Here is a 19,610-nt window from a genome sequence, read left to right as displayed (position 1 = left end):
GTACTGTTATAGCAGTGGTGATAATGATAAAGCTTGATGTACTAGGAGCCCTTATCAGAGATTTTGTCATCATAAAAGAGTCTTAAAAAGAGAGTTACACTGTTATGGGAGACTAATAATGTCTAGGTGCTTGGGAAGTGTTTATGGAGGGTAAGCTACAGCTGGGAACTTACTGAATAGGTGCAGATTTTCAAAAGTCGAATATCTGGAGCTGGTTTTATAGACAATGGCACACATATTATAAATCTTTTGAAACAGGAGTCTATATACAGCTAAAGCAAGTGTAGAAGGTGTTGAATAGGAGTCAAGAATAAACCTTGCACAAATAACTCCAATAATGAAGAAGAATATATCCTGCAGCTTAATCTTTGATTTATGGATATTTTATCTTATCTCTGAAAATTAATTGCAGAATCTCCTATTATGATCTTCAGTTCTCAGATCTAAAATGTAATTTTGTCAGGATATACTTACTGTCAGGGGCAATTGCCTAAAAGAGAAAAATAGAATGGAGATACATCCGCAACAGAACAGATTATGAAGATATGAAGAGAGGAGGTACTTGTAAACCATATACTTCTACGGTATGCTTTAAAAAATCCCTCATAACATGATAACCTAATGATTCAGGATCCAACAATCAGTCATTTATATTCTCTTCTTCATGAATAAGCATTATCTAAATGATCTAAATATGTATTAAGAAAACCAGTTTTAGCTTCAGTTATTATCTTCAAAAGGTAGAGATATTTATATTAAAAAGTCACTGCTTTTTCATAAATACCAGTGTTTGTGTATTCAAGGACTAGAAAAACATACCATAAAAGAACTCATAAATGAACTCTCTTTTATCTCTGAGGGGTCTTGTGAGCTCTGAATTTTAATATTTGCCATCACAACTTTGGTTTGATGAATACCAATCATACACATTTCCCATTCCAAGATCCTTATTCAGTTTTACTTACAACATTGTAAATTAAAGAGTCCGAATAATTTTTTTTTTTCCTCCTTGGGCTAAGACCAAAAAACTGCTTGGCTGTCAAGTGTGAAAGGAAAAAATGAGGGACAGGCACTGTAGGGACAGGTGTGAACACAGGAGTGAGACGAAACGGCTCACCCAGAACTTATGAAGTGTCATGAAACACTGTAAACTTATTCTGTGGGTTTCGCAGGATGAACATCTGCAATTAGCTAAGGCACTTGGTGGTTATAGCACTGACCCCTGTATTTCAATTCCCTCTGCTAAAAATGCAGGAGATTCACAAATGTTTGTGTAGAAATGAGGTACAACAATGCGTTTGTGGCAGAAAAACTGCCTTTCCTGGTCAAACGACACAAAGAGGCTGCTGTTGCTGTGCCACACATCCCAGTGTGAGCTGACCTAAGAGAAATATTAGGTTGCAAAGATGCGGGTATGTCAGCATGACTCATGTGAGACTGTCCCCCAGCGTCTGCCCAGGCTCCCATATGGACGTTTGCTTCCCTGTTAGCTGCTCTCTTTGTGAGCATGTGTGTGCTGAGGACCAGGGAAGGCAACACAGAACAGGCCTTTGCAACAGAGACCTTCACAGAGCACCTGGGAAGGCTTGCTCAAGCATCCTCCCTCTTTCTGGGCATGGACCTATTAGCAACCCTGACTGCATTCTCGTAGTGCATGTATACATGTACAATACAAAACCTCTGTTGCAAGAGTTGTTTTTAAAGATGATTACTGTGGAAACTGAGGAGAAAGGCAATTTATTGGACCATTTGGAACTAGAGGGAAAGTAAATCTTAAAAACCAGAGTAATACGAAGGAGGCAGTCTTGCCTTCACAGCTCTGCAGACCACAGGCATGGTATCAGCAAATTTAATAAGGCAGGCAGTCCATAAGGCAGTTTTTACAGTCAGGCAAAACTCCTGACAAGAGATGCAGCACTGAAATTACATAAATACACACGCGTCATACCCCAAACTATATATGAATGTGTGACTTTCAATTGCTGTTTGTGAAGATGTTGAATGTAAGTTTAAATTCTGACACCTACTGTTATTTTCAAAATGATCTATTTCTTTTAAAATCAGTTATTTCACAAGCAAGGTCAAAATTACAGGGTTCACAACCATCAGGTTTAAAAAGATTAGAAATCTCCTAATTCCCCTGACAGTTCCAGAAAGCATTCTCACTCTCTGCTTAACACTACAGATGGTCTTACCTCTTTATAAGCCTTCCACTGATTCAGCCAGAGAGCTGAACAATATCATGTGAGTAAGCTGATTGCTTCAACAATGAACGAGGAGAAAGGTATTCTCTCAACATTTTCAGCAGGAGACAGCAGCAAAAGGCCCAGATATCTTGCAAAAAACTTTGGGCTTCATGCAAAATGTCTGAAAACATCAGTACTTCCAGTTGTGTAAGTCAGCTAGCCAGACATTTTGAAGTTATCTATCCTCATAATATCTATGCATCTTTTTTTGTGTCGGGGGTGGGGTGGTGGGGAGGAGGAGGGTAGAAAATAGTATCTCCTTTTAAATTTGAGGAATGAGAAAGTTTGTATGTTATACTGTGAAACATAAGGGTGAAGTGGTAGGTATTCCTTTAAGCAAATAAATAGATTAGATGCAACCACCCAACACAATATATATGACCAATTAACAGCAGAGTTAGACCATGCCAAAGAAAATCATTGATTTCTCTTTAATTTGCAGCATTACTCTGATGTGCTTATTGTTTAGGAGACTGTGAGGCCCATAAATTTTGACACATACGGCATTATGCTATTCAATCCAATGGACATGAAGTAAAATATAAACCCCAAACACTTAAATCAGTAGGCAAAGAGATTTCCCTAAGACAAAGTGGAATAGCAGCAATTTTTTAGCAGAGTTTGTTCCAAGTTAGCAGACAAAGCCTGTGTGATTTGATATCTGCAGCACTAGTGAAGCTAGTGACAGGAAATGACCAGGTGCTTGACAGTTTCTGTTGGCTGCATCAGAATGTCTTCCTGTAGGATGCAGCTGTTCACCTATTCTTTAGCAAAAGCAGATGGAAAATTCATGTAGCTAATTGGTACTACTGACACGGGAGTCAAAGAAATGTTGTTACTTTTTTTTTTTTCCCCTTTGACTTCCTTTTCTTCATGCCGAGTATTAACATTCCAGATGGGGAACATTAAATTATGTAGAATTTCAAACAGAAAATGTCTGAAAGTTGATGAAAAATGTCCATGAAATAAATAAAGGCTGCTGAAGTGAAGACACATGTTATCTATTTCTTCAATTAGCAATAAAATCCTTGTGGTATTCTTAAGGAACTGTGGGAGTTCTGACTGAAACATTCATTATTTTTGAGGATACCAATGTTGGATAAAGGGAAAATAAAATCCCCAAACTGAGCTGTGGAAGGATGCTGCTTTGTAGATGCAGAGGTGCTGGTAGTGAAGCTTTATATAAATATGCTTAATGAAGTATTTCTAAAATTCTTTCTTGGTAGGACCCTGAGAGATTATTTTAATCTGCTGAGTTGAAAGTAAGACAGATCATTCGATTTCACTTTGAGAGAAAATATGAATTTATAAAAAATTAAACTTCATAAGCATACTATGTCTAGGGCTTATTTGTAATGCCTTCCTCAGCTGAAATACATAGGATCATTGAGAATAGTTCTAGAAATAAAATGATGTGACTTGTCTATCCTTCCATATGATTTAAATACTCAAAAATATTAATATATTTTGTTTTCCCACAATGCCTAGAGTTTTGATTTCCTATATATTCCTACAAACAGAAAAAGAAATTTGTGGAAAGCTTAAAGCCCAACAAAGGCTGCTGACAACTGAACAATGAAGATAACAAATTTCAGTGTAAATTCTGCCTTAGCTAAAAATGCTGGAAATATGAAATTTCCTTTCTTTAACAACCGGTTTTAGCATCATCATTTTTCACTCAAAAGCAAAATATTTCAGTTTACTAGTTGAACTGATAAGACTGGGTTTTCTAGGGCCCCTATTGCTCTCTTCCCTGTTCAGTCAAAATAAAGTTGAATGGGATTCAAACAAAAAAAATATCCTTAATTTTTCTTGTATTTTTCCTTTTACTAAAGCCCAGAGAGAAAAATCACACAGCCTCATTTTTCAACAAAGCACCTGATAAAATTATTAGCTTTACTTACATGCTGTATATTTCTTCTAATTACTTGGAATTGCCATCCAAAACACTGAGGTATCTTAGAAACCACAATTCATTTACAATGAGGGTCTGGATTGTTCCCCTGAGAAACCTGTAATGAAGTGACCTTTCATGTGGATGTGTTTTTTGGTGTTGTTTTTTTTTAACCTCGGTGAAGGGGGATCTTAATCACCTCCCCCTGCCTTCCCCCACCAAATCTGTTGGAGGTCTCTCTACAAGAGAGGAATGTAATAACAAGACAGGACACAGCAATGAATAGGAATGACAGCATTTTTTTCTAGAGTTTTCTTGGACTGTGGCTATTCCTCAAAAAGCATCATGCAGCCTAGGCTTATATTACTTTGATATGTTCCTGGGAATAAAGGAGCAATTCCAGAGTTACAAGCTGAGGAATGAGGGAATGGGAGCAATAAATGGCTGGGACTCCTCTAGGCAAACGTACACCTTATTGGGGATCTATACAGATCTTGGAGAGGGGTTTAGTGACCATTTCCTGCAGGTGGGCAAGCTGTGTGGCGTGAAAGCCTTGGTGAAGGCAGGCCAGCAGAACCACAGGGGCTATTAGCTGGTGTAAAGTCAGGGACAACTTCTCTAGCATGTTAGTGCAATACTGATAATATTGAAAGTGGTAATGGCTTGGCACAGAGCTTTAGTAGAGCTTTATGTTTCATTTCAAAGCTTAATCAAACTTACCTAAATGTCTTTGGATGAGAAACAGGCCTGTAAATTTCTGGAACTGTAACTCCACTAAAGATTTTTATCTTTTGCAATATTTTTCTGTTTGCTTTGGCTGAAATGAGAAAAAAGAGGGCACTTACTTAAAGAAGGGAAAAGAAAAAAAGTAACCAAAGCAGGGAATCCTGCAACAAAACCATACTTTTGTAGAAGCAGAGAGAGAACTGAGTTCAGCAAAACCAAGCACACTCCCACCCCCTCACAGTGGATGGACTTCTAATGAAAGACAGGGATCATCAGCCATCAAACTAGGACTAGTTTTTAACTAAACATACATTCAGCTCCATTAAAAAGTGAAAGTCATCAGGGAAGACAGTCCAAGGGTACAAAATACCTGTGCTACAAGCACAGTAGTAGGTTTGGTAGCCTGTCCAATGTCACAGTAGTACTCTGAGGGTGTAACTGAGATCTAATTGACATTTTCACAAACTAGTGATGAGTAGCTTTACAAAACATGGAAAAAAGATTCCTTCCTTCCTTCCTTCCTTCCTTCCTTCCTTCCTTCCTTCCTTCCTTCCTTCCTTTGAAAAATCCCAGGAGGGAGCAACTTGGAAGTGCTATACATCACTGACTGCCACATTGACTGGCATGCTGGAAGACAATGTATGGCACCAACCAGACATCCTGCAGTGGAGTTCTGGGTCGATGTAACTGAATGAAGACTCTGAATATAGGTCACTGTAATCAAATTCCTTTAAGTTATTCATACCTTGCAAATGTGCCAGCAGGAATTTAGAACAGACAGTCTTCCTTGTTCTTCCTACTTAGTTGTATTTTACATTAAACGGTCATTTAATAAAATATCTAATGTCATTACTGCAGGGACTAGAGTCTTAGTATCACAGATGGACACACTCGCACTCACTATCTGTCTCCACTTTACTTTGACATATTCAATAGCAAGTGGATAAACAACAGGAAAAACTGACAGTAAATGAGTCCCTCCCTTAACCATGGCAGGTGACAGGAGAGGAAGGATGGATCTGGGCAGATAGATAGTTTGGGATCTGCTCAGGTAGGGAAGAGAACCAAAATAGTTCTTCCATAAGCAGCAGGAGCTGTGGTGTACCCTGTCCATCGTCTGACACATGTGGGGGCAATGCAATGGCCATGCCTTCTGCAGGACCCTGTCTGGAAGATGTGCTCTCACAATGAGGATTGTATTGAGTGACTCAGCAGACAACAGATCTGGACTGTGGGTCTCAGTGGGGCTTGCACATGAGACAGAAAGTGCTGTGTGGTAGTCAGGGCTTCCCAGTCATTTTGGGAATGACCATAAGCCGAGGTTTAAGTCAGTGTAATGCTGAAAAGTTGAGCACTTTCCAGATTTAGGCAACAGCTGAGTGATGTTTCTGAGGACTGCAATTTGTGTTTACGGAGCTAAAGCCTACCTTAGATCCCTAAAGGCTTTTCTGGATCCTGGCTTATGGTCTGTGAGACAGGAAGCACTTCGTACAATAGGGCTTTACATAGCAGAACCCTGATCTGACCAGGATAGTAGGAGGGACTTAGGCAAACGCACAGAATTTCCTCAGTGCCTGCAGCCAACAGCGTCACTTGCAGACTATTTTTTATTTCTTCTTTTTTCAAAGAGGAATAGATCATTTCATGTTGTTATTAGATCTGAAGGAGAAAGAAGACTACAGGGAACATCTAAAAAGTGAAGCTTTGGAATATCACATCCATTTTCAGGGCAGTAATGCCTTAATTGTTGGAGAGCTTCTATGGACTAGTTATAAATGAAGCTCAGTCTGTCATAAAACTTAATATGCTCATGCTCAAAGCAAGTTATGCTCAGACACATCTCTCAGATGATTTTCATCCAGTTTGCTTTTAGTACTAGGGGAAGGTATTACAGAGTGGATTACTGTTGTAATAAGATTTTCTTACAGGGATTTAGAAATAAATGTGCATTATTAAAATATTTGTTAACGGTTTTCTCACACTAAATGCTGTGTATCTTATTAGTAATTTTATTTTTATGCTACATGCATATTTTGAAAACTTAAAAGGGAGGAACTTAAACATTGAGAACACTCAACTTCAGAGGCCAGTTTAAACTGAAACTGAACTTTCAGAATCAGCTTGCTATGCCACTCATTCCTACTGAATAATATCAGATAAGTGTGAAAAATGCATATCTCTCTTCATGTGCATCAGTGATGTTTGGAGGACTCATCTCCATTGACATTGGCCACAACTAACAATTTAGAAAGCATGAGCACACTGTGGCAAAGGGGAACTTCCAAATAGTTAAGGGATGAATAATTTCACCCAATACCTCGCATTGCATATGCACTTCCTGGAATGATTCAGAAGCAACTTCAAGGTTGTTTAAGGAGAATCTTCCAAGGGCATTATTTTGAAGCAGGTAGGTGAACATGAATTAGTTTCTGTTTCATAGGTCTTTGTAAGATGTAATGTATACACATGGTATTATAGGGAGAAAAACAATTACATAATTGCTGGTACTAATTTCAAAAGCTGTGCAATCAATTGTCCTTTAGCTATGATATTTTTAGCACATTCCCTCACACACTATGGGTAGACATACAAGGACCTCTGTATTTGATGGACTACCTGGGGCTTTTCTTTGAAAAACATTAACATCCCCCATCCCTTAATTAAGGATTTATCGTTAGGAAAGATGCTGAAGTTTCCTGCCTTGTGGTTTTCTATATTTAAGAATTCTTCAACATTTATTCTGGAGCTAGGGACAGAAACTGTGTTTGCTAAGATGACCATTCCTGAACCTTCCTAAACATATGTGCTTCTGAGCAAGTGGGGTTTTATGGATTCTGGAGCAGCCTATAGCAGTAGCATTGTTGAGGTCTCCTGCTGCCTTCCTGTAGTTCAACCTCATTTTTCATCTGTTATAGTGAAGGACCTCCATTTATTTTAAGGTGATAGAAATTTTTCTTTGGCATGTGACATGCAGGGACAGGTGAAGTAGAGATCTTGTGGATCTATGTGATTTAAAAATCTCTTGCATGCTTGTCTATACTTAATGACCAAAACGGTTCTTTCTAGGTTCTGTGTTTCTATGCAAAACCCATGTGGGCATCTTCTTTGATATGCTAAGATGGGAAATCCTAGCAAGTCCCTTCATGCTCACATAACATGGTCTGGATCCATGTTTGAAATGCTTATTACGCAACCAGCATTCTTCTGGGACAAGACAGAGCAGCCTGAAAGCTTAAATGAAACTAGCACAGACTAGATGCTTTTCTGTGTGTCAGCTCTCACTTGCATCTCTTGCCTTCAAACCTTCGTCCAGCCTCAGTGTGAACTCCTGAATGGAACATTTCTTCTAATCTTCTGAAGATGTTCAGGTTTCATGCTCCTCACCCATCCCCATCTTTGGCCTAATTCATTAAGACCTTACTTGTTTTTCTCATGTCAAACCAGGCCTAACCTATCTGGAAAGATGAAATACATAGATATCACACAACATTGCCTGTTTTCTTATATTTTCAGCCAGGTTTGGGTTGTTTGAGGTTTTTTTTTTTCCATTTAGTATTTGAATTTTACAAAGAGGATGACAAGAGAATATACTGAACAACATTAACTAATACTAAGTCCCATGATAATGCATTTCAGCTATATTCAGCTGAACAACAAAACTTGCAAATGCTTGTGCTAATACAAATCTTCAGCAAGAAGTTCTCATGTCATATTTTACTCAACTTTTGCAAACTCACCTGCAAAGAGAGAGCCCAAAGCTCATTGGAGATCTGTTGAGCTAAGAGATCCCTTGGACCTGCTTGCCAAGCCACAGCCCCACTTAGAAATTAAACTATTTCAGAGAGAAAATTATATTCCATGTCATTATATAATCTTAAGTTACTAGCACAGAAACTCTGCATCTGGCATTTATGAAAAAAATCCAAACTTACTGTTTCTGCTTTTAGAATTACAACCTATATTTAAAACTAGAAACTGATTTGTCATCAGAAACAATATGCCAATACCTAGTCTGATTTGCTCTTTTAAAATGATTGACAACTTTTCTTAAGAGCCTTTCAAATTGATCATCCTTTTCATTCTGGAAAAGCACAGCTGCTTTCCCACCTTTGAACACACCAGTATTTGACAGTCAGTAGGAGTCCACATTTTCGAAGAGGCTTTTACAATCCCTGTCCAAGGCAAAGGTAAATGTTAATTCCTCTGTGGGACTGCTCCTTATCTTAGTTGTTTTTGCACTTTTTTTCCAAAGGTGGCTTGCAGTTGCCTACTGTATGTACCTTTACTTCAAGACCATTAAGACCACCTAAGGAGAGGACATATACCGTCCTGCCCCTGAGAACTGTCAGCATTACTGATGTATTAGCATACGTTGATGACCCAACTGTCTTCCTACTCATCCATAGCAGGCCATTGCTTGCCTGGCTACAAACTGGCAACTTCCTTTCTAGTCCAGGCTTCACAAGAAGTAACACTAAAAATCAACCCTGCTGCTTTTAAAGGCAACCTCTCTTCTGAATCTTTCATCATGTGCTGCCATTGATGCCAGCAAAGCAAAGCAAAGAATAAGACTCTAAAATAAGTTCAGCTGTTTGCAGGGTCCAGTTATATCTGTAGATCAAAAAATAGGCAGCTTTTTATACCTGAAAATCAGTCTTTCAAAGAGATTAAAATTAGAGTCCATGAACAGGGAGACAGAGAGTTGCACCTGGGCATGCAGCTCCTCTTGCGTCTGTTTTTCTTGACCCAAAGTAGGCAGATTTTACTTGACAGTGAAACTGAGCCCCAAAAATGCTGTTTATTTGTTTTCAAGCAGAAGAGAAGGCACCTTCATAGAACTGGCACACAGTACAGAGCTGCTGTTTCATTTTGGGGTAATGCATTCCCTATTATACTTATTGTTCTGCATTTATTCTGTTGCCTGGTACTGTAATACACTGCTCTCAGTATGCTAATGGGATTTCATGGGGCTGCCATCACCAGCTTGATTTGTAACAGGAAACGAGGACAATAAAGGCTTTGAGAAGATTAATGTGAGAAATGCATGCCTCTGTAGAGGGGCATCAATGCAAAATGAAAAACAACACTGTCTTCCGTTGCTTGTTACTGCCATCTCATTTTCACCAGTAAATAACTAGTGCATTTCTCTCCACAATGAACACCAACAAAAGGAAGACAGCCTTTATCAACAATGGGGATACTATAGGAGGGGACAGAGAGGGCAGCATTCCTCTCAGGCATTTAGTATAGTCACCTGTCATTCCTCACCGTGCCCAAGACTACTGTGTTTAAAGAAGCTCCCTCAAATTTTACCTCACTGAGCATCTCCTGACAACCTGCAACTTTCCATCAGAAAATTCACGATGGGTTAACAAAGCCTCTGGCAGTTTAGGAATGGGTTTTGATGGTCTGCTTATGAGCATACTCTAGTGAAGCTATTTTGTCTACTACCACAGCTTAGATGATAAACTGCATTTGGTAGCACAGAGCACACAACTGTGCTGTTGACTTAAAAACAGCCAGCCAGCAGCAAAGTAAGGTGGCCTCAGGAAATGGCTTCTTAATTTTGACTGGACATACATTATCATTACACACATACTAATCAAAAGTCACTGGCTGTTTTCTGAGTCATGCAGTGTTCTTGCATTAATTTGGAAATTCAAAGAACTAAAAGAAGATAGGTATTTTTATTAATTTCTGTCTTATTTATTTGCATTTCAATTATGTTATTATTTCAGCACAAAAACTACAGCAGGGATGGAAAAAAAATGGGGAGAATGATTAATATGAGGTTATTTCCCTTGCTGAAGGCCAGATTAATCTTTCAGGAGCCTTTGGCAGGCCACACATCAGGTGCCATTGGAAAACATGAAAACAGAACCAGCTGGTATGGCAGGCATGCAGAGGCAGTACAGAATGTATATGGCCCACAGGCTGCCAGGAAAAGCTTGCATCAACGTGCAGAAACCAGCGTTATCCCAGATCAGTTACTCAACAGTTTAGGTAGCCCTGGAGTCTTTTACTCTACCTTCCTCCTTGGAAAGGCAGGTCCTGCTTGACTAACCTGATTTCCTTCCATGACAAGGTGACCCACCTAGTGGATGAGGGAAAGGCTGTGGATGTTGTCTACCTAGACTTTAGTAAAGCCTTTGACATGGTTTCCCACAGCATTCTCCTGGAGAAACTGGCTGCTCATGGCTTGGACGGGCATATGCTTTACTGGGTTAAAAAGTGGCTGGATGGCCGGGCCCGAAGAGTGGTGGTGAATGGAGTTTACTCCAGTTGGCGGCCAGTCAGGAGTGGCGTTCCCCAGGGCTCTGTGTTGGGGCCAGTTCTGTTTAATATCCTTATCAATGATCTGGACAAAGGGATCGAGTGCACCCTCAGTAAGTTTGCAGATGACACCAAGTTGGGTGGGAGTGTTGATCTGCTCGAGGGTAGGAAGGCTCTGCAAAGGGACCTGGACAGGCTGGATCAATGGGCCGAGGTCAATTGTATGAGGTGCAACAAGGCCAAGTGCAAGGTCCTGCACTTGGGCCACAGCAACCCCATGCAACGCTACAGGCTTGGGGAAGAGTGGCTGGAAAGTTGCCAGGCAGAGAAGGACCTGGGGGTGTTGGTTGACAGCCGCCTGAATATGAGCCAGCAGTGTGGCCAGGTGGCCAAGAAAGCCAATGGCATCCTGGCTTGTGTCAGAAATAGTGTGGCCAGCCCCTGTACTTGGCACTGGTGAGGCCGCATCTCGAATACTGTGTTCAGTTTTGGGCCCTTCACTACAAGAGAGACATTGAGGTGCTGGAGCGTGTCCAGAGAAGGGCAACGAAGCTGGTGAAGGGTCTGGAGCAGAAGTCTGATGAGGAGCAGCTGAGGGAGCTGGGATTGTTTAGCCTGGAGAAAAGGAGGCTGAGGGGAGACCTTATTGCTCTCTACAACTACCTGAAAGGAGGTTGTAGAGAGGTGGGGTCGGTCTCCTCTCCCAGGTAACAAGTGATAGGACGAGAGGAAATGGCCTCAAGTTGCGCCAGGGGAGGTTTAGACTGGATATTAGGAAATTTTTCTTCACTGAAAGGGTTATCAAGCATTGGAACAGGCTGCCCAGGGAAGTGGTTGAGTCGCCATCCCTGGAGGTATTTAAAAGACGTTTGGATGAGGTGCTTAGGGACATGGTTTAGTGGTGGTCTTGGTAGTGCTAGGTTAACGGTTGGACTTGATGACCTTAAAGGTCTTCTCCAACCTAAACGATTCTATGATTCTATTCTATGATAGCTTTGGGGTGCTGCAACAAATGGCCATGGTGCAAACCAGTTGATCCAGACCACAGCCATTACTGCTTACGTCACTCCACAGCTATCCTCATGCTCTGTTATCTCCAGGTGGTGTGCTATTCATTGCTTCCAAAGGCATTTTTACAGTGCTATTTCTGTGTTAAGTCTACTTCTGTTTAGCTTGGGAATTTCTTAGCTCATGTATCTTCTATGCCATTTATCTAAATCTGTCCACATGCACTGGCTTTGGGAAGCTCAAGGAGCCGTGTGTTAGCAGGAGGCAGCAGTTGTACCTGGTACAGATCCTCCTGGTTTCCATATGTCCAGCAGTGTCAGAATTTATTGACCCAGGACACACAGCTCACAAGCTAGCTCAAGTTTGCTAGAAGGAGGGCTTGACTGTGATAAACACAACAGCATTTTTGAACACTGTCTGTCTGTTAATAAATTAGCATGTAAATAAATAAAAAAGTAATGAGGAATTGGGAGAGCATTTCTGCCTCCTGTCACAATAAAGCATGCTGGAAAGCTGTTGTGGGTCCATTTGCTATTTTTGGTAACAATGCAGTGTGTTGAGGTGTCACATTTGTCATGCACCCTGGATAAGTATGCATGGTAGCAACACCTGTAATGTACTATAGTAGCTCTGCTATGAAAGTAGTAACAAACAAGCTACTTTGTGATATATTTCTTCCCTTAAGTCTGCTAGAGGGGTTCTAAATTGACTTAAGTGTGACTTAGTTAAACTGGATTAAACTCTACACTCCATTAAAATATAGTCAACTGATGTGCCTTGCAGGAATCTTACTTTATGAACAGGACTATCTTTAGAGGTGACTTTTTCCAAAAGATTGATTTTGTCTCATTTTTTCCTCATTCCTGCAATCTAGATTCAAATGAATGCATGAGCAAATAATTCAAACCTGTGGCTGTTTTGCTGTTCTCCTCCATAGCTCTGATATCTCTGTAACTTCTCTCCCTTTACTGCATGGGTGTGCAGATGTGCATGACAATTGACTGCCACAGACCTAGGAAACTTTTTTAATTTGATGACAGTGAATAGAGAGGTGACAAAGTTTGCTGACAAAACCAAGTTGCTGAGGGTAGTAATGATGGAGCCACCTGTGCAGAACTGCAGAAGAACTTTATGGGACTTTGTACTTGGGTAAAATGGCAGATGACATTTGATGAGAAACATACAGACTGATGCACACAGGACCTGGCCTTGGTCTCCCTTTTCCCATGAGTTCGTGGGGAAAATATGAAATATATGGTCTGTGAGCTGACTGTAATGAGTCACGAATGAGAGCTTGAGTTTATAACAGACAATTTCATGACAATGTCAGCTCAGTGGTCAAAAAAGCACACTGACTGTTGGGAATTATTAGGAAAGAAGTAGGAAAGAATACAGAGAATAGAAATTTACCACTGTATAAATCTATGGTGGGTCCTATAGTTTTTTGCTCTCAAAAAGGTTGTCATAGATTTAGAAAATGTCCAGAGAAGGACAAGTCAGGACAATCAGAGGAGGTGGATCTTACATACACAATAGGTAATTACATGGTGGAAATTCTTCACCACAGGATGCTGTGAAACCTAACATTTCACACAGGGTCAAAAGAAAATTGAACTAGCTACTGGAAGATGAATACCTGAAGCCTTCTAAAAATGTGAAAAATCACCTCTGACTCAGGAACCCTACAAGCTGCAAATTGTGGGAAGCAAGAGAGAATTTAGGGGAAGTCTAACTATATCCTTGCTTTGCTCTGAAGGCACTTCCCTGGGAAATCACTTTTGACCCTTCTTAGAGAAAATGTATTAGGCAAGAAGTTCTGCCCACTCAGGCAGTGCTTATAATCATATGATGTAAAATGCCCTAATAATCCTCCTAAAGCCCCTCCAGAGAGGGACGGCACAAAATTAACAGAAAGGCTCAGGCTCCTACATCTCTGGCTGTGATAAGGTTATGAAAATGTATAGGAAGGAAAACACAGAAAGACTAGAATTCAAACTGATCATAAACCACTGATAGCATCAGAAGTTCTTTGGAGAAGAATTTCTCTGAGTGACAAAACTTGCTTGAATATTGCAGTTCTAGTGTGGAGTTGTGGATCTTCTGTAGAATCTAAATGTTTATCTTTGAAAATATTAAGTCATCCCAGAAGATCAAGCTGACAAGGATTTGTCAAATTCTTGCCTTTAAGTGGGGAAAAAAGTACATGATGAAGAAAGAATAACCAAGTTGAAAGAGTGAGTTTTGGATTTTTTTTCACCATGCACATGAACTCAAGGTTGTGTTAATTTCATTGTCTCGTACCTGCACTTGCAGGGAGCTTTGGTTTTCTGCCAATTTGTTTCCAAGTGTTATTTGACGTATGCCTGGCCAGGAAGTATTAACAAATAGAGCTCCAGTGATTGTGTGTTCCTTTTTTTTAACCATGTATTCATGGGAAAGTTATTTTTAATCTACCAATAATTATTTATGTAGCTTCTATTTTCCTCTATATATAATATTTTGCTCCAAGACTGCAAAATTTATAATACTGAGGTCCTGAAAATAATAAACAGTTTGCATAAAACTGAGGAGACAATTTAAAGAATTCTGTTAGTGCAGAACACTTTTCTGCTCCCTTCTCATTTTTTTTTTAAGAAACAAAGAATATTTCCCTATATGTTCCTATTTTGACACAGACACTTTTTTCAATTAATATCTGTCCATAAACATCTCAGCATTTTGGAAAGACAACGATTACAACATCACCAAGACATCAAAGGTTACTTTTGTCCTAGAGTTCCTGGTAGGTTTGAGTATGCATATCAAATGTAAATCTAATATAAACATGTCATATTCTCATCTTAGCTTTTTTTAGTCTTACTTTTAAGAGATCAAACATCTGGAAGCACATCAAACATCTGGAAAAATCAGTGATTCAGCCATGGTTCATCCTAATTTGAAGATCCAGTTATTTGTGTCAAGATGAAAGCATGAACTATACCCAGTAAAGGGCTTTGATAGCTAAACTAGAACTCGGGTGGAGCTGTGGCATGGAAGTGTAAAACTGAGGTCCATATATACCCTCTTCCAATTGCTGCTTAGGCCTGGGCACATCTTTCTTTGATTTCAGAGTCCTTGGTGTGCCCAGAGCTCTGCTTCAGAGATCCTCACGCAGCTCTCACTGCAACTGAGCTCCTTGTTTCTGCCTAATATGTCACAGGACTCCACCCAGTTGCTATCCTCCAAATATACATGACTGCTTATTGGCAGGATCAGATTCTCATCCAAGTGCTGACGTGATCAATTTGTTTGTCTCAGGAGAGAAAGGAGCAGCCACAGCTTGTTAGACAACAAAAGCAGTCAGCCAACTTGTGGGAGACTTCGGTTCAGTCTTTGTCACAGCCTGAGAAAGCTTGCATGTCTTTTCCCACTCCCGTGTGTCCAAAGCAAGAAGGAAAAATGCTGATAGTCCTCATCGTCCTCCAGTCTTTTGTTCATGAGAGAGGAAGCTGCAACAGCAGAGCTCTGTGCTTGGTGAAAGCACAGGGTCCCTGTCTCTGCACAGCACTACGTTATCTCTTTGACAGCTGAGGCACTCAGCACTGGAACGAAACTGTGGCACTGCAGTGAGAAAGTTTCCATATTATTATAAGGACTAGGAAACAAGAAGTTACAGGGAGGGGCAGAGTTTGTTCATCCTTCTCGCTTTGCTTTGCCTGTCACAAGTAAAACACAAGTATACTTTCACCCACTCACTAAAGCCAGCCTCTGAGCTGGAGCATGCAGAGGGGCATGCCTACAGCCCTGACTCTGGCATCTGCATCTGGATCGGGTGAAGTTTCAGGCACACTGATTTCCTAATCGCATGCTTAATTTACGAGATGCTCAGATTGGCCTCCCGAGGAGGCTGTCTCCCTTGGCAGTAAGTACAGAGCAGAAAGCACCTAATTCAGAACTCTGGATCCCACTCCAGAGCCCTGCATGTTTCATATCATTTACTACATCTAATTGTACGTGGCCTTATTTGGTGATTCATCACTCTACATATTGCATAAATTTGTGTTTTCTGAAAGCTCTCAAATGAAATGCAATTGTACAGTGTAAGTACCCTGCTCTGCTATGCGGACAGTGTGTTATCATTGTCGGACACACATCACAAATGCATGAATTATTATTTTTTTATTAAAACTACATGACATAGCAGCCGTAATGGAAATAAACTAAAAATAGAAAGAGACCTCTACTAGCCAGCAGTCATCTTGTGCGCCGTAATGTAGCAACAGCTTCTCTAATCTACCAGAGGGATCATTTACACCAAAAGTGTTTGGTTAAACTGCACTTTAAAGTCTACAGGTTATTCCTATCTATGGAGTTTGCTCTTCTTTCACTTATGTTAGCAAGAATTGAACTCAATTGACATACATAGATGTAAAACCTGTAGAAGAGGAAATAAAATAAAGTTCATATATATCTGCACATACCGACAAATATGTTAGATCTAACACATGGTTCAGATACAAGGCTGAGTTACTACTATGGTGTCTACTATGCACCACTGAGTTGTGATAGGTAATTATAAGTATGGTTATTTAAAAGGTCAGGTAAAATGTGTTCTTCCTCATGAAAGCTGAAACTCATTATGCTATTGCATTTTACTTGTGTTTACAGCATGTTTGAGACAGGGTACAAGTTTGTCTGTAGTCAGTTTTCTTAATATGAACCATACTTGGTTCAATGTGTTAAGTGAGGGTAACACAGGCCATGGGTCATCTAGGACCTCATTCCCACCGGGTGCTGGGATAGCTTGCGAGGAAGCTGGACTTACTTTGCCTTCTCTTCTTTGCCACTTAGATGGTGCAAGAATGATGTTCAGTATAGCCATCACCTACACTTCCTTCTCTACAGCTCTTCTTACAGAGGAAATACTGAGGGCATATTAAAGGCAGGGAGAGGTAACTAGAAGGGATGACTGGAAAGTCATTCTCACTTGCTGAGGGTAACTCCATATCCTGAGCAGCTATGACTCTAGACAGTGTCCCAGACTACAGGCAAAAGGAAATGCCACGCTACCTCTCTGGTGCTAAGCAGCGATTTAGAGGCTGTATCTAGTTAATAGACAATTTTTGATACACCTAAAGTAAGCTGGAATTAGAGAAGCCTCAAACTCTGTAGATACGTCATTGTAAATATTAATTCCTTCTTAATTTCAGAGATATGAGGAGTATCACCATGAGAGGTAAAGCCCAGTAATGTAACACCTTTCCCAATATTTCTCTCTTTAAGTAATAAAGGCCTGAAACGGGACTGCCTGCTCCACACTGGTGTAACAATCAGATGCGGTTTTCTGTTGTAGCTGCTTTCATCCTTGGGAAATGCCCAGCAAATAACTATTTCTGGATGTTGTACCTCTTTCTGGAAAATCTCCACTCTGTTCATTCGATCCATGTGTGCAGCTGCACGATCAGTACAGAGCACTTGTGCATGCACTGCTCCAGGAAGAGTCTCCCACAGTGTGTCCTGACACTGCTGTGCCTTATATTAGCTGTTTTTTGGGGTGTAATCTGCATTCTTCTAGTAGTGCTGGATGTATTGATACATAAGAATTAGAGGGCATTTTATGATTATGAAATCTAATGACAAAACTAAATCAGCACTTTGGTGCTTATGCTTTGAAAAAAATTGGTACTAAAAGGTCAGCAAGTCTTTGGCAGAGGAAGGTCCTTTACAGAGCTAGTTGTGTAGGGCCAGAGTCTACTAATTCTGTTACACTGAGTGGCATTTTACTATTTGAGATGGTTGTTTAGTTGTTTTTGACTTGTATAATACAAGAGAAGATAAAGTCATATGAGAATTTGTACTTTAACACTACTCTCTCTGTGGTGGGTTGACCTTGGCTGGCTGCCAGGTGCCCACCAAGCTGCTCTATCACACTCCCTCTATCAACAGGGCAGGGGGAGAAAATACGACTAAAGTTTCATGGGTCGAGATAAGGACAGGGAAGTCACTTACTGATTACCGTCACAGGCAAAACAGACTTGACTTGGGGAAATGATTTAATTTATTGCCAATTAATTTTAACAGAATAGGATAGTGAGAAATAAGAACAAAACTAAAAAACCTTCCCCCAGCCCTCCCTTCTTCCCAGGCTTATCTTCACTGCCATGTCTTCTACCTCCTCCCCCCAAGCAGCACAGGGGGGTGGGGAGTGGGGGTTGTGGTCAGTTCCTAACACTTTGTCTCTGCTGCTCCTTCCTCCTCACGCTCTTCCCTGTGGGGTCCCTGCCATGGGATACAGTCCTTCACAATCTGCTCCAGAGTGGGTCCTTCCCACAGGATGCAGTTCTTCAAGAACTTCTCTAGCATGGGTCCTTTCCGTGGGGTGCAGTCCTTCAGGAACAGACTGCTCCAGCATGGGTCCCCGGCAGGGTCACAGCTCCTGCCAGCAAACCTGCTGCAGCGTGGGCTCCTCTCCATGGGCTGCAGCTTCCTTCAGGGCACATCCACCTCCTGAAGCATGGGGTCCTCCACGGGCTGCAGAGGGACAACCTGCCTCACTGTGGTCTTCACCATGGGCTGCAGGGGAATCTCTGCTCTGGCGCCTGGAGCACCTCCTCCCCCTCCTTCTTCACTGGCCTTGGTGTCTGCAGAGTTGTTTCTCTTGCATTTTCTCACTCCTCTCTCCCAGCTGCTGTTGCACAGCTTTTGTTACCCTTCATTGAATATGTTATCCCAGAGTTGCTACCAACATCGCTGGCAGGCTCAGGTCTGGCCAGCAGTGGGTCTGTCTTGGAGCCGGCTGGAACTGTCTCTGTCCGACATGGGGACAGCTTCCGGTGTCTTCTCACAGAAGCCACCCCTGCAGCCCCCCCGCTACCAAAACCTTGCCATATAAACCAAATAGACTCTAGCATATACATACACCATGGAGGTTAAAAGGAAATGCAACAGCATGAAGTCATGCATTACAAATGAATGATGGCCATTTGTCCTATAACAGTGGCTGTCATTTTGCATTTGACAATGACGACCCAACCTCTGCAGGAACCACTTCTGCACTGCAGTTCAGACCTCACATTTTCCTCAAAGGTCAAAAAGAGTGTGCCCTGCACATTTGATCAACTCGTTTCGCACAGCAGATGATGTTATGACAGATATTGGCAATACTTCTAAATCATGTAAAAAGAAATGGTCTGTAATCTATTATCCATTCCAGGAGCCACGCTGTCCCTCCACCGCAAAGTGTTTCCTCACAGACCTCATTCTGTGCATATTTGCAGCATATAATGCATATTCCATGTTAGATTTTAGCTCTGTCTATCCAATACATGTGCAAGGATCATGTTTTCTTGCTCCTCTGTAAAACAGTGAATACATTATAGATGGGTCCCACGTCTCAAACCAAGCTCCTACAAGAACTCCAGCAAAACTTATTTGCTGACTATCATGTTACTGTCTTACTTTCCACCTTCCTAAAGTCACCTAAT

This window comes from Mycteria americana, chromosome Z (genome assembly GCF_035582795.1).
Source record: "Mycteria americana isolate JAX WOST 10 ecotype Jacksonville Zoo and Gardens chromosome Z, USCA_MyAme_1.0, whole genome shotgun sequence".
In the NCBI taxonomy this organism is placed as follows: Eukaryota; Metazoa; Chordata; class Aves; order Ciconiiformes; family Ciconiidae; genus Mycteria; species Mycteria americana.
This window is presented reverse-complemented; position numbering follows the sequence as displayed.